Source organism: Phaseolus vulgaris, chromosome 3 (genome assembly GCF_051622355.1).
Source record: "Phaseolus vulgaris cultivar YP4 chromosome 3, ASM5162235v1, whole genome shotgun sequence".
NCBI classification, from domain to species: domain Eukaryota; kingdom Viridiplantae; phylum Streptophyta; class Magnoliopsida; order Fabales; family Fabaceae; genus Phaseolus; species Phaseolus vulgaris.
Genome location: NC_143500.1, coordinates 49492230 through 49508346, shown reverse-complemented (window position 1 = coordinate 49508346; position 16117 = coordinate 49492230).

The window sequence follows — 16117 nt, the reverse complement described above, 5'->3', positions numbered from 1 at the left end:
TACATATATGGTAGAATGTTGATTTTTTTTTTCATTTTCCTCTGTTTTGTTTCATAATTATCTATTATTTATAAATATTTATAGATAAATACCAGGTGTAAACACCTTATATAATAGATTTTATTTTATTTTTTATCAACAAAGAATAAATAAAATAAAATGAAACACTCCAGGAGTACTTTAATCTTTATACAAAAATCAAAATCAGTTTCATTGCACCCAACTAAGAATCCAACAGACCTTGCACCTCATTACCCAAAATTATAAACTAAAACAAGATACAGAATACCTAATAACATTAACTCATTCGTGAAACACACCTATGATAGACACAGAAACCAACACTTAAACCATGTATTTGTCAGCCGTTTGACATACGCCAAAACCTAATTGTCAAAAAACAATAAACAAACCTGAGAGAAGAAATCATAAGCTAGACAGACCTGGACACAACACAAACACCTTCCAAACACAATCCATTGACATACACATCAATCCAACCATGTGAGGTAGAAGGACCCAATGAAACCTACACAAACAATTTTACATTGTTTTAGGATTATGTACTCACAATTCTACATTGATTTATATTAACTTTTATACCACTTTTTATATATATATATAATAGTTTATGTTGTTAGGAGAAAAATACTAATTCATTCTCCTTCTAATTTTAAACTATTATTAAAAAAATAAGAACAAAACGTAAATGCAAACAGTTTTATTTTCTAATTAAGTTTAAAAGTTTACTTTGTAAATCTTACTAAATGCATTACATATTGCTGCAAAATGAAACTCTAATTTTAATTAAAAAATAATATTAATACCAACACATATTTTGTCGTATACTTTACACTACCATTATATAAATATTATATTGTAATATACAGTCTTTTTTTTTTCTGAACCTACAAATATATTTCCCCTTTAATCAGACTCTTAATTTGTCCCTAATTTATACTTTTAATTATTATTTTAAATAAATCAATATGAATTCTGTAAATTTAATAGTATATTTAAAAAATATTTATTTCTAATTATTATTTTCATAAATACATTTCAGATTAATCAAATTGAGATAATATTTAATATATATATATAAACTAATATTTTAATATATAATTAATTATTATAATTATTAAATGTAGTATTTCATCATAGTTAAAAAAAATATTCATTGCATATAGTGTATTGATTAATTCAATCAATGTAAAGTTAATATTCATATACTAGAGACTCATTTACACCATTAAATAATTTAATCAATGTAATGTTAATATTTATATGATAAAGACACCATTAATTTTAATCAATGTAATGTTAAATCATTTGGTGCTCATAAGAACATAATAAGATAAAAAAAAATAATTATTTTTTTAGTATTTAATGCACATTTGATAATATCAAGTAATGATACACAATGGTAACGTAATAATAGTAACGGTGATGATAAAAATAATGATTCCGTTGTTAATTTAATTTGCTCAACATTATCTTAATTATATTGATCACTTTAACTATAATTTTTTTTATGAATTAGTAAACGAAGACACAATTTATTTGCATTCTAACAAAAAAAATGAATAAAATCTTCACTCATCCAATCTATCTACGTAAAAACCTTCTCATGTGATATCCTTATGTTACAAAATCAAAATTATTTTTTTCTGACATTTATCAATTTGAATATATATATATATATATATATATATATTAATGCTAATGTTAAAGTTATAAAACCTTCATTAGTATCAATTAATTGAATTATATATTTTATAATATAATAAACTAATAGAAAATCACGTGCATGTACTTTGAAAAACTGAATAAAATATCTCATGCTACATTTTTCTACATGGCGAAATCTTCTGTACTTTGGTTAGTCATTTATGTTCTACTTGAACCGGTCTAATGCTTTGAATCATCTTCGCTTCGAAATATACAATGAAAAAGACTTCTTAACAGTTGTACAATGTTTTGAATAATTGATATTTTTTTATGCATTAACTACTCTTTGAAAAAAAATGTACTTACACGTTGATTATAATAACAGAATTCTATAAAAATATATTTTTAATATTTAACTTCTTTGATTTTTAAATTACACACAACACTTCTTATCTACCATGTTAAACGAAATATTTTACTTAAGAGAAAGAGTCTAAATAATACTCAAATAACTTGTTGATGGAACACAATTTTATTTGAATCAGGTTGAATAATTTATATAATTAAGAATTTTTTTAAATTTCCAATGCATATATGTACTTAATTTGAACTCAAAATTACTATTTAAATTAAATTATTTTATATAGGTTGATTTATGTGTTCAATGATATTAAACTTCTATTTACATATTAATGAAAAAAGTATTTTGAATAAACTATTCTAAATGTTTTTAAATAAGTAAATTTTAATTTTGGTTCCACAATATTTTCCTTTGACTTTTAACCGTAAGTGATATGAAAATATTGTTTTCAGTAACTTTATTAATTATTAATATATTTATTGGAAGGTGACAATATTCTTCAAAGTATCGGACATATGATAGTACCATATTAATATATGATATTTTTAAAACTATATATTTAAAATATTTTTATTTATTTATTCATTTTAAAATGAATGTAAGAGATTAAAAAAATAATTTCAGATATTGAAAGAAGGAAATTTTAAAAATATATTTTACCATGATCAAGATTAAAATTTACTTATTTTTCAGGTAAAAAAAAATAATTTAATGATAATATTCAAAATCAAAATTCATGTATTTTATCGAGAATAAAAATATCTATATATTTCTTGCTCACAGCTAAGACAAGCACGGATTCATACCTTAATTGGAATAATGTGAAAACAACTTCTCTAATGTTTAGAGAAGTCAATGCTCTAGAAAGTGAAAATGACATGTGTTTTTCAGGGAAATTGTTTTCAATCTGGACTTTCACACTCAAGGGCATTATTAGAAATATGAATATTTAACAACATTATGAAAACCGTATTAAATTACTAAATATATTAAAAAACAAATTCTTTTTTTAAATAAATATAATTTTATTTATACGGGTTTCATTTTTAATTTTCAACTTATAAATTTATTAATTTTTGTTCTATTCTTAAGTAAACTTGGATTTATTTTGACTTTTAATTCGTCGCAAGATTTAATATATTTTGAAAATTTTACAACGTACTTGACTTTTTATTTAATAAGCTTAAGATTCCAAATGAATAAATTATTATCAAAGGACTTCACCTATTACTTTTGGAAATGTATTCATATTTTCCATCAATGAAATTTCCTTTTCTCTAACAAAAGTAAAACATTGTCACTTAAAAAATATTAGAAAAATATGACAAAATATAAATAATAGAGGCAATCTAACTCAATGCATATAAATAAATTCAAATAAAATTACAATACAAGCTATTTAATAAATAAATATGATCTTAAAACCTATTTAAATCAAAGCACATAAAGTAAAATTCGAACTTTGTGATCGTTGGTGGCCAAAAAGAAAGACAAAATATGTACGAGATATTCGTTAATAAAAATATTGTATATGTATTAAATTTTGCAGCCATTGATCTGTTCAGCTATCAAAATATATGCAGGTGAAGGTGGTGTAGTCAATTTTGCAGCAATTCATGTTTAGCAGCTGTTACCAGATAATTTCAAACATCTCAACTCCTATAAAAATCCTATTACACTTAACACCCAAATTTGTTAATATACATATCAATTAAACTTACATTTGTGATTTTTCCCTCGAAAAAATTTCTTCCTTTTTTTATCACGTGTCCAAGTCACTTCTCTATTCTTCAATAAGGTTCATTAGTCACATTTTATCTTTTACGTGCATAGTTATAAAAATTTGATTCGTAAATCTATATATATGGAAAAAAAAAATGTTAACAAAAGAAAAGTTTCTAAAAAAGAACTCAATATATTATAGAAGTGATTTTTACTTCTAACATAAAACATATCTTAGATTAATAATAATAATAATAATAATAATAATAAATCTCTTAAGATCTTAAGATTGGACTAGAACTTAACACACTTCATTTGCCAAACATGACAATAGAAAGAAATAATCAAAGAAGTTTAAGGACACACGTAAAACATAATATAGGAGTAAATTCCTTGTAGTCATAAATCATTTTATAATTTTTCATTTTTCTTTTTCTATCTTCTCTTTAAGTTTTTAGAGTTATTGTTTATTATTTTTTCAACAAATTTCACCAATAAAACACTAACACAGAATAAAAAATAATTCTAATAGAGTAAGTTTAATTATGTTTTATATTTTTTTAAATTTTTTAGGATTATGTAGATATTGTTGAACTTCACAAGTTTGTAACGTGATAGATGATATTTTATTGATATCATTATTTTTTATGTTGATGTTTTGGATGTTTTCTCGGTAATTAGAGCTTTTAAGAGTAGTTTATGACCTTTTTATATCCTGAAATTTTCTGAGCTTGGAAGACAAACATTCATCAAGTAAGGTGAGTTAACTTGATTTGTGAGACATTTTTTTTAGTAGAATTAATAAGTATAAGTTATGGAGGAATTGACTTCGGATGTTCTCTTTGATAGTTGTTATTTAGAATTTGCTCATATGTGTATTTTGTATCTTGAATACATATGTTGAGTTTTGAATAAACAAATTAATGGTAAATAACTAGTTGAATAGATGATGTGAACTAAGTAGGGTAAAAACACATTTCAAACTTGGTATAAATGAATTGAAGAGCTTAAGAGTTGTTCAAAATTATTAAATTTTAAAAGAAAGTGAATTAAATTGGGCCGTTTTAAAGTTGTTTTTGAGTGTTGAATAGTCATAAATTATTTATGGTATCATAAATTCATTTTGAAGAGATAATGTTTAATTTGTGGTTTAAAACCTATAAGAGTTAAATTTGATTACTTTGGAAGGTATCTATTAAGACTAATTATGGAAAGTTTGTAATTCTACATAATTCACTTAGTAGATAAAAAATCATTCAAATAATTATATCAAAAATTTTAAAAAATTGTTCTAAAAGTAAATTATTTAGCACTTATTAAATCGATTAACGGTTTTCAACCTAAGATACTATATTAATATTTTGATATTCTATATTAATTTTATAGCAATAAAATATTTATATGTAGAGTAGAGACAGAAAGAGGGAGACGTATTTGCGTGTGGGATTAAGATTGAAAACTAATTCTGGAATACATTCTATTATAACAGATTTAGCATGGGTCTTTAACTTAACCAACTTACCAAAATAGAGTTGTACACAAAACATTCTATCAGTTGTCAAAAGTATTCTCTACGTTGCCGTGATTTAGCTAAGAACCCGCCTTATCCATTGCACCAACAAAATACTCCTTATTAATCTCATACCAAACCTTTTATAGCAAGTCATTACGCGTCTTGTCCTTTCTTCACACCATACCCAAGCCTAGTTCACCATATCCACTTTACAAAACAATTTGATTTTATTGTTAATTGAGATAACATAAAATATTGTGTTGCATTGTCTTTGTATTTTCAGATGGTTGATTTTATTTCTAGTTTTAATAATTAATTTTAACAGACAAAAATATATTGTCTGTAAAGATGATTAGAAATAAAAAAAAAATATTTTAATTGTTGTCTAAATTCATGGTATATTGTACTTGACATGGTATTGTATTTGAGATTCGACGTAGATGGAATTGTACTTGAGATTCGACGTGTTTGACAGAGAGGAAACACCTGCACTATAAGCACAACATCACAAATTAGGTTAGCAATAAAATTGAAGCTCTAACCCTAATTATCTTTACTAAAAGCAACATTGTTTTGTTTTATTAAATTAAATACTAAAATAATAAATAAAACTAATAATGATGGTGCAAAATAATGACTATGTTATTCCAATAGATGACAAAATTAAATGAGAGATATTCAATTAAAATATATAAATATTTTGTATACTTAATAAAAAATAATTTAAAATATTTAAATTTTATATAATTTAAAATTTAATTAAACCTAAATTTTAAAAAGAATTTACATACTCATATAAATGATATTATACAACAGTGTATTATATAACAATGGCATCATTGTTTCATTGATAATTTAATTCGTGAACATTATTTATCAATTTTTTTTACCAGTAATGTATAAAACATATTAGTATCTTACAAACATAGATTTAAAGTAGAGGGCTAGCAGCCTTTCATTTTGTGGTTAGTATATTGTAGCAGCCCGTATTGTTCATCATCATGTTGGTTCGGGTTTCTAGAAGCAGCCTGTATTGAATCGCTGACCCAATTTTACACTTTTTTACGGATCCAATGTATTTTTCCTATTTAATTTTTTTAATTGTTTAAAAATTGTATTTCGAGAAATATAGGAATCATGTATATACTAATCACATGCACTTATGGTTCATCCACTTTTAACCCAACTTACTAATTGAGACTTAAGATTTTAATATGCGAACGGTCTTCTCTTCAATTTACACGTAAGTATATACTTAATACAAACACATTATTAGATCCTACCACCAGCCCCTAACAATGAGCAATGAGCCCTTAATAATTCTGTATATCTTAAAAAATTGTTACTTAGAAAATAAGAAACTACAGCTAACTGTACACTTACAACCTATGATAGATATCCTATAATAGATATTGGATCATAACAACTCACATATATGGATAAATAAATGTCCAAATTTTTACATAATAACTATAATTTACATTGAATATTTTAATTAAATCTAAGAATTCTTTAGAAATATTTTAGATGCAATATTCTGACATTCACTTTAAGGTGAAGCATGAACACCTTATTAATTATGTGAGATACTAGATTGCACAATTCACACGTCTATAAGTATATGCCAAATTCTTACAAAAATAACTTGTTTCACATTGAATGTTTCGACTAGTCCAAGAATTTTTCGAAAAAATCTTTTAGATAAAATATTTTAATGTTCATCGTAAAGAAGAGAGAAAGATAAGTAAAACCACTCCTATACAAACATGAGAATACAAGGTTCAAGAAACATTATGTCTTTAAGACAACAATGAAGGAAAAACCTCACACTACAACAAATAATGACAACTAAGAATTTGCAAGATCCAATAGAGAGTGTAAAATTCCTACACATAAAACCAAATGTTGCTCAAATACATAACCATATATACCACTAACATCTAAAAATCAAAATGCCACAGATAATCATATCTTTATCTGCAGTTTTTGTAGTTAAATGGGCTTTAAAACGAACAAAAATAGTTTTCCGAGGCGTGAGTAATCACTGTCTGTAAGGACTTATCCGCGGTGTATTCCGCAAGTTCCCCAGGATACAACAGGAACTTCCCGATAATTTCCGAGGATCAGAACTAGCAAGTCTCTTTAAAAGAGTAATATCAAATAGAACCCAGAAATATTATAATATTAAAATAAAGAGGAGAGAGAAAGTGAAAAATGGAAATTGGGGAAAGGAGAAAATGGTGATTGGAGGAAGAAGATGAAGAGGTGTGTGGGAGAGATGCGATTTTTGAATGAAGAAAACCCTTGCTTATATAGGGAAAATGGTAGCAGCCCAAACGGCCACAATCCACGTTCCAGCAGCCATTGGTGGCGCGATTTCAGGTTCCAACGACACCACTTCTTCAACCTCCGAAAATCCAGCAAAGCAGGGGCGGAACGACGAAAGACTTCTCCACACGACTTTTCCACTGCAACAATGATTCCAAAAGACCAGGTGAAGCAGAACGTGCACTTACAACGGTAACTGAAAGAATATTTTCTGTTTTATTCAATCTGTCCTTCATCTATAGCCATGATACATATATATAACCATAGCATTAGAACCGTACAGAACCGTACAGATTCTTTTTCTAACATAACATCTGTAATTAAGACTAATTATAGACCCATTAATAGTGATTATATTCCTATAATTAAGTCTAATTATAGACTCATTAATAGTGATTATATTCCTGTAATTAAGTCTAATAATGATTTTGTCCAGTAATATCCCCTCAAGTTGGAGCATGTAAGTCTTGAATGCCCAACTTGACCAAGATGGCTCCAAACTTTTTAGCACCGAGAGCTTTGGTGAAAAGGTCAGCTAGTTGTGTATGTGTGGGCACATAGGATGGAAGAAGGCGCTTGTGAATGATTTCATCTCGAACAAGGTGGCAGTCAACTTCAATGTGTTTGGTGCGTTCGTGGAAGACCGGGTTTTTAACAATGTGAAGTGCTGCTTGACTATCACAATAAAGACGAATTGGGTCAGGATGAGGAACATGTAGAGAAGCGAGAATGTCTTTAATTCACTTTAATTCTCGGGTGGTCTTAGCCATTGATCGATATTCAGCCTCAGCAGAGGAGGCAGAAACCGTTTGTTGTTTCTGGGTTTTCCAAGAGATTGGGGAAGTGTTAGTGGACAACTTGCCCAATCAGAATCACACCACCCAAAGAGTTGTAAGTTGTTCTCTCGAGGTAGGAGTATTCCTTGTCCAGGATGCCCCTTTAAATATCGAACAACACGAAGAGCAGCTTGCCAATGCTCGAAGCGTGGATTTTGCATAAATTGAGATAAAGCTTGGACATTGTAGGCAAGGTCAGGTCGAGTGAAACACAGATAAATTAACCTCCCAACAAGTCTACGATAAGTAGCCGGGTCAGAAAGAAAAGAACCAGAAGCGGAGCTCAATTTGTGATTTTCTTCACATGGTGTAGTGGCGGGCTTCGCACCCAACAATCCGACTTCAGTAATGATATCTAAGGCATATTTCCTCTGACAAAGGAAGATTCCGTTGGGGGAGCGAGCAACTTCAACCCCTAGGAAGTACTTGAGGCGGCCTAAATCTTTCATATGAAAGTATTGATTTAAGTAGCCTTTAAAACATTGGATGGCAGTACCATTATTCCCTGCAATCACAAGATCATCAACGCAGACTAGCACAACCAACTGTATGTCATTATTATTGAGAGTAAACAGGGAATGATCCTTCGGGGATTGTTGGAAGCCGTAACGAGTGAGAGAAGAAGATAGTTTAGCAAACCAACACCTGGGGGCCTGTCGGAGGCCATATAGAGACTTTTGAAGCTTGCACACTGCCCCTGGTTGAGATTCTTGGAAGCCAGGAGGGAGTTTCATATAAACCTCATCATCAAGATCACCATGGAGAAACGCATTGTGAACGTCCATCTGATGAAGCTCCCAATCTTTTGCGGCTGCTACTGCTAGAGTTGTGCGAATGGTTACCGTCTTTACGACAGGAGAAAACGTCTCGTTGTAATCCAAACCCTCCACTTGATGATTGCCAAGAATTACCAATCGAGCCTTGAATCTTTCAATTGTTCCATCCGAGTTGTATTTGATTTTGTAGATCCATTTACACCCAAGTGCCTTCTTTCCAGGAGGGAGAGCGGTGAGTTTCCAGGTGTCATTGAGTTCGAGAGCATGAATCTCCTGTGCCATAGCATCACGCCACCGGGGTTCTCGGACCGCTTGAGAAAAGAACAGGGGTTCCTGCTCGGTGTGTAAAGAGGCAAGAAAACTTTGATGATGTTTAGAAAAGGAATCACAATTCACAAAATCATGTATAGGATACGAAACACCTGAGGATTCTTTTGAAGGAGGTGACGGAACAGAGGGGCTTGACGGTATCGTGGTGGCTGCGACAAAATCGTGTAACCGTACGGAAGGCAGCTTCGCGCGATGCCCTCGCTCAAGGGGAACCGCGGCCGTCAGCGGTGGTGAAGAAACCGACGGCGCCGTCTCCGTCGGACGCGGCGGTGGATCCGCGGGTAGCGTCGAGGCTTCTATACACGGATCGAAGTCGTTGATAGTGTGGTCGAAGTCATCTGTGAGGGTAGCATCCTCCTTGGCTGGGATGGGAGATGCAATGGGTTGGTTGACGATGCATTCATCTAGGTTTGAGGAGGCAACTTCATGAAGAAAATGTGGGTCCGTTCCAGTTTCTAAAGAGTTGGCAATAATTGGGTTTTGCAATGGTGGTGCAGTGAACATCTTTTTGGCTTCAAAATATGGAAATTTATTTTCGAAAAAATGTACATCACGAGAGACAAAGAAAGTTTCTGTTTCCAAATCAAATAATTTCCATCCTTTTTGGCCATATGGATACCCGACAAACACACATTTTCGGCTACGACTATCAAATTTATCCCGTTGTCTATTTTGATTATGAGCATAACATAATGAACCAAATACTCGTAAGTGCGCGTAACTGGGTACACATCCATGGATCACTTCATAAGGGGTTTTTCCTTTTAGAATGGAGGATGGTGTGAGATTGATTAAGTAGCCTGCAGTCAAAACGCATTCCCCCCAAAATTTAATGGGAAGATTGCCTTGAAACCGTAATGACCGAGCAACATTCAGAATATGCCGATGCTTGCGTTCGACGCGTCCATTTTGTTGCGGGGTCCCGACACAGGAAGTTTGGTGAAGGATACCTTGTTGAATGAAATATTGTTTTAGACACATGAATTCGGTTCCATTGTCAGAGCGAACCATTTTAACACATTTGTTGTATTGCCTCTCAACGAGTGTGAATTTTTTTTTCAAAGTCACTGATACCTCTGTTTTTCTTTTAACAAATAGATCCAAACTGCCCGTGAACAATCATCCACAGGATGAAGGAGTTTTATAAGGACCCCATAAGTCACAATGAATTAAATAAAAAATATTCAAAGCTTGATGCGCACTTAAGAAAAACTTATCTCTCGTTTGTTTCGATTTTTCACAAACTTCACAAACTTTATTCAACTCATCACGAGTACATTTCCCACTTATATCAGGAAGCATTTGCACAATCTTAAATGACGGATGTCCTAATCTTTGGTGCCAAAGTGCTAGACAGTTTTGGATTTCGCAACAAAAATCTCAATGCGTTTGATTTTAGGGTTTTGTCGCATGCCCTATTTTTATTTGCAATACCGGAGCTTCGTTTTACAATCGGTGCATAAAAAAACCCTTCATCCACCTATTTCTTCTGCAGCTAAACCTTTGGCATTTGACAGACGTCATGGTGTCTTTTCTCTTCACTGACTTGGCAGCTGAGGCTTCTCACTAACACAAACCAATTTTTGTTTCAATGATTCCACTCTATGAAACAGGATGATTCTACTTGCCACTGATACGTAGTACCATTTATGAATGTCTTCATATTTACTATTTTTTTATTGAAGGCTTCAAACCAACAAACTAATGAAGTCACCAAACTTATGAAAAATACAACTTATTTTCCACGGAGGAATTTGTGATAGTAGAAGATCTATAGCTTTTTGGCTATTTTGGCCTACTCTGAAGGAAAATAGTTGAAGTTTGTTAAAAAGTGTGACAAAATGTTAATTCCATGCAAATTTTCACTTATTCTCCCTCCACCTTTCTTAATTCAGATTCAATTTTCTCTATTACGATCACTACAATAAAATCATTAAACAATAACTAAATTTAAAAAAAAATAAAAAAAATCATTATATTAACTAAATTATATATTATTTTATAAATTAAAAAAAATTATTGATATCTAGAATATTTTTTATTATTAATAAAAATTTATAAAATAATTTATAAATTGGTATTTAAATTAGTTTACCAAATTTTAATTACTAATAATTTTAAATCATAAATTAATCTCTAAAAGATTAATAAAGATTAATTTAGAATATATGTAAGTTAGTAGCTAGATACAAATTTACGGTTAACTCAGCCTATTTTCAGGTTAAGAAGGATAAAGTTGAGGAGATTTCTCCAGTTTACAGTAAGTTGTGGAGGTGCAAAGCTTTGCCTTCCGCTTTGGTCACTGCTTGGAGGGTGATGGAGAATAAGATTGCTACTAGGGTAAATTTGGAAAGGCGAGGGGTGGTGGTAGAGAATCTGGTGTGTGGTTTGTGTGGGAAGGTGGAAGAGTCGTCCTGTCATCTATTTTCCGTCTGTGAGTTTACCTGGCGGGTGTGGTGTCTTTGTTTTGAGTGACTTGGAGTGTCGTTTGTTATTCACAAGGACCCTTTGGTAAACTTCCAACAATTCAGGTTGTGTTCAGCTTCTGAAGTGGTTAATGACGTTTGGGGGGCGATTTGGGTTGGTGTTGTGAGTGGAATTTGGAGACATAGGAACTCGGTGACCTTCGACAGGGGCGTGGTAGATGCGCTCAAGGTATTTGCACTGGTACGGGTAAATGTTTGATCTTGGATTTTTGCAAAGTCTTGTTGTAATTCCTTTACGTACCCCAACTGGGTTTTGAACCCAGTGGATTGTATGAGGCTGGTTGTTTAATGCTTTCTTTAGTAACTCTGGTTGTTCCTGATTTAAATTGGAAGGTGTTCCTTGGTTGGAGGTTGGTAAGGCGCTAGCTATTTATGTATAAGGGTTAGATCACCCCTGAAGTGATTCCCATTTATTTATTTTTTATTGCTGTTAAAAAAAAAGCTAGATACAAATTTAGAAACTATTTTATAATTTTTTATTAATAATAAACTATTTTAGATATCAATAATTTTTTAATTTATAAAATGATCTTTAATTTAATTAATATAATAATTAATTATTTTAATTTTTTAAAAATAATTTTTATTTAATATGAATGCTAACATTAAAGTGTGAGTGTGCAAATTTTGGTACTGAAGCAACTTTTTATTTTATGGCCCTTACCTCCTCATCTTTTTTCAAAAAATTAATTATGTGGTGTGTTTTTTTCTAACTGAGTATGATATCTACATATGTATTTTTCAAAGAGTGAGATTATTAGTTCTCACACTTGGAAACAATTTCGACTTCTTTCTCCTCTAATTTTCTTGGGTGTCGTGTTGTGTTTTTTTTTTTAAATATCGACATTTGATTTTTTTTTTTACCGACAAAACATTCTAGTTATTTAAGAAAATTTGAACAAAACAAATATAACACTTTAGAGACATATGGATTAAGACTTTCAGGTTCGATATTCTAGTTATAACAATCATAAAATATTATATTCAATGGGTCCAACATCAAGCTATGGTTGAGTTCATATTTATCTAATACAAGCTTAAGAATGTTTATTTTGTATCCAATACAACACTAACCTCTAGTAAAGTTGGAATATGTTTAGAAACTTGGAGTTGTAATTCTAGCTAAATAAAAAGGAGGTAATGAAAAAGAAGGTTACTTCATCGACCTAGGAATCCTTATAAACGAGGTCCTCCAAGAAATAAAGTTTTATCATTACATCCTTTTTTTTTTTTCTCATTTTACGGTTTGGCTGTTTCTTAGTGTCCTAACCTTTTTCTCAAAAGATATATCAGAAGTGTTCCTAGTAATATCTAACTTCGTGATACACGAAATAATAATCCATTTCCTAAAACAATTTTTAACCAGAAATAATTATAATGTGTATAACAACCTAAATAGGAATAGACAAAAATAGAAAGGAAGAATGAGGAAAAAGGTTTTGGGGGCATAGATCAGGGTGTTGGAGAATAGCTTTTAAAGACAAGACAACTTTGTGCAAATGCTTTAAAGATTTGAAAGAAGGCTACAGAGTGAGAACATAGCTTTTTATAGACCCGTTTGTTGTGCAACATTCAATATTCTCGTAAGAGCTCAGAAAATAAGCAAATCTGAATATGGCATATGGTGTTAGTGCACCAACCTTTGAGTGAGCCAATATGACGTTTCAACAATCCTTTCAGTGGCTTGCATTTAATACTTTATGTCTTTTTGCAATGAAAGGAGAATCTTGATGTTTCTATTGCCTATTGCCTATTAGATGGACAATGTATTAGGGGCGGGTTGGCCCGTCCCTTCCATAATATCAATCGGGTTAGTTTGCCCACTTAAATAATATTGTCTCAATTTATTGGTTTATTTTGTATTAGAGATAACTCGTATAAAAAATTAAAAATAAAAAAAATATTAATGTATTTATAATATATATAGAAAATAAAAGTTGGAGAAAACACTTTTATATTTTGTATTAGGATGTTTTTTTTTCTTGTATCTCATTAAATTTCTTTTTACAGTTCATAAATTTTAAAATTTAATATTCATAACATAAAAGTTAATTTGGGAAATGAAAATGTATAAGAGAAAAAAGATATTTTGAAATAATCTTTTTCGAACAACTATTTCATCTTATGGAATCTAGAACAATTATTATACTTTTTAAAATTTGTTTTCTAAAATTGATAGGGTGCATACAGAAATTTGTGAGTTGCAAAAAGAAACAACTTTTTATTTTTATGATAATGTATAATGTATCAAATGAGAACAATATATGAGCAGCATTAAAGACCCAGACCCGTATAAGTTTAAAAATAAATTATTATAAAATTTCATGTGTTACATATATAGAGAATTTAGTGGTTAATCATGTTAAGTTATTTAGTTAAGTTAGCACACAATTTTTTTATGATAATGGAGAATCACTCCAATTTTTATATGAATTAGGGTAGACACGTGACATTAGTGCAAAAATGATGTTTTTTTATCTTAAAGTACAAAACTTCATGTTTTTCAATATTATAATACAATGGTTAACAAAGTGCAAGATTTTGGTTAAATTAGTACACTACTTACAGTAATGAAAAGTCATTGTAATTTTACATGAGTTGAAGTAGACCCATGGCAGTGCAAAAGTGATGCTTCTGTGTGCCAAAATACAGGTAAAGTACAAAACTTTATGTTTATGAGTATTAAAAATTGGTTAACGAAGTAGTATATTTTGGTTAAATTAGTACAAAAGTTGGCTAACCCAAGTTAGTTCCCTTTGGTACTACAATTTGTATCAGATGGGAACACCTTGTACGCATTGTGGGCATTCCTGAAAGCAAAATAAAACCGCAAAAAAGAGTGTTGGCAGCAAAGACATTTAACTCAAACTCATTTTTTCTAATGTGAGAATAAAGTAGAAAAATGATAACTTGACACAAAACTTGAGAAGGAATGAGAATGTGAAAGAGTTGGGATAAATGGCCGGAGAGGAAGAGAGCATTGACTTGAAGAGGGAGAGAGGGGGCGTAGTGAGGGGTTTGGCAGACGACAATACCAAGCGAAACTGCGCACAAAGAATAGAAACACGAATACGAGAACGAGTAGAGAAGAAACTGTATATGTAAATCAAAGAAAATGAAAGAAATATGTAACGTCAAAAAATGAAAGATGTTTAAGTGAAAAATAAAATTATCTGAAAGTGTAGATTTGCAATATGTGACATGGATATGTATGCTTATCATAACTCATATTAAATTTTAAGTGATATTGTTAGTAATATATAAATTCATTAAACAAAATAAATTAATCATAATATTATTTATTTTATTTTACTACTGGTTGTTATTTCATGTATATATTTTTTTACATATAATTTATATAAAGGAGAGATAGAAGAAGAAGAAACTGTGAGATAAGCCTAGTATATTAAAATGTTTTTGAAAATAACATTATATAAAAATGATTCGTGGTCCAACAAAAGTCGTTTGGAAGGTTTTGGTTGGATTACTACAATCTTTGATTCTTTTCTAATACAAGCAATCGTTTGGTGCTACCATTTTATTATTGCTGCGTAGTGAAAAGGTCCTCACGAATCAAGACCAAAAGAAACTTATCATACACTATGGTGTTTAAATATCACATAATCAAATTTATACATATTTATTAATACACCACAAGAAAATTGTTACTTTGATAAGCCCTCAAAAAGACTTTCGTCTTTGAGACAATCTCCTCCATATTCAACATTTTAAAATAATGTTTAAATAAAAGTCCACACTCTTTGTATTTATTTAATTTTTATGAGGAAATACCGTTTTTATTTTCAACGGTTAATAATCCAAACTCATGTCATGTATTAGAATTACAAAGTGAAGTGGTTGGTGTTTCTTTCTCTTGATACCAATAGCCTTCAAAATTCTCAACATTATCATGATTTTATATTACTTTGTAGTTGCTTTACAATGCAAATTTAGACCATAGACATCACTAAGCACACTTAAATCAAACCAACCACGCTTAAGATACGATTAAGATACTTTCTTCCTCATTTGCCCTCAAAACTTCTCAATCATTTGCTGCTCATTTTTCTTTTCCTCACTACCTACAACACCTTGCT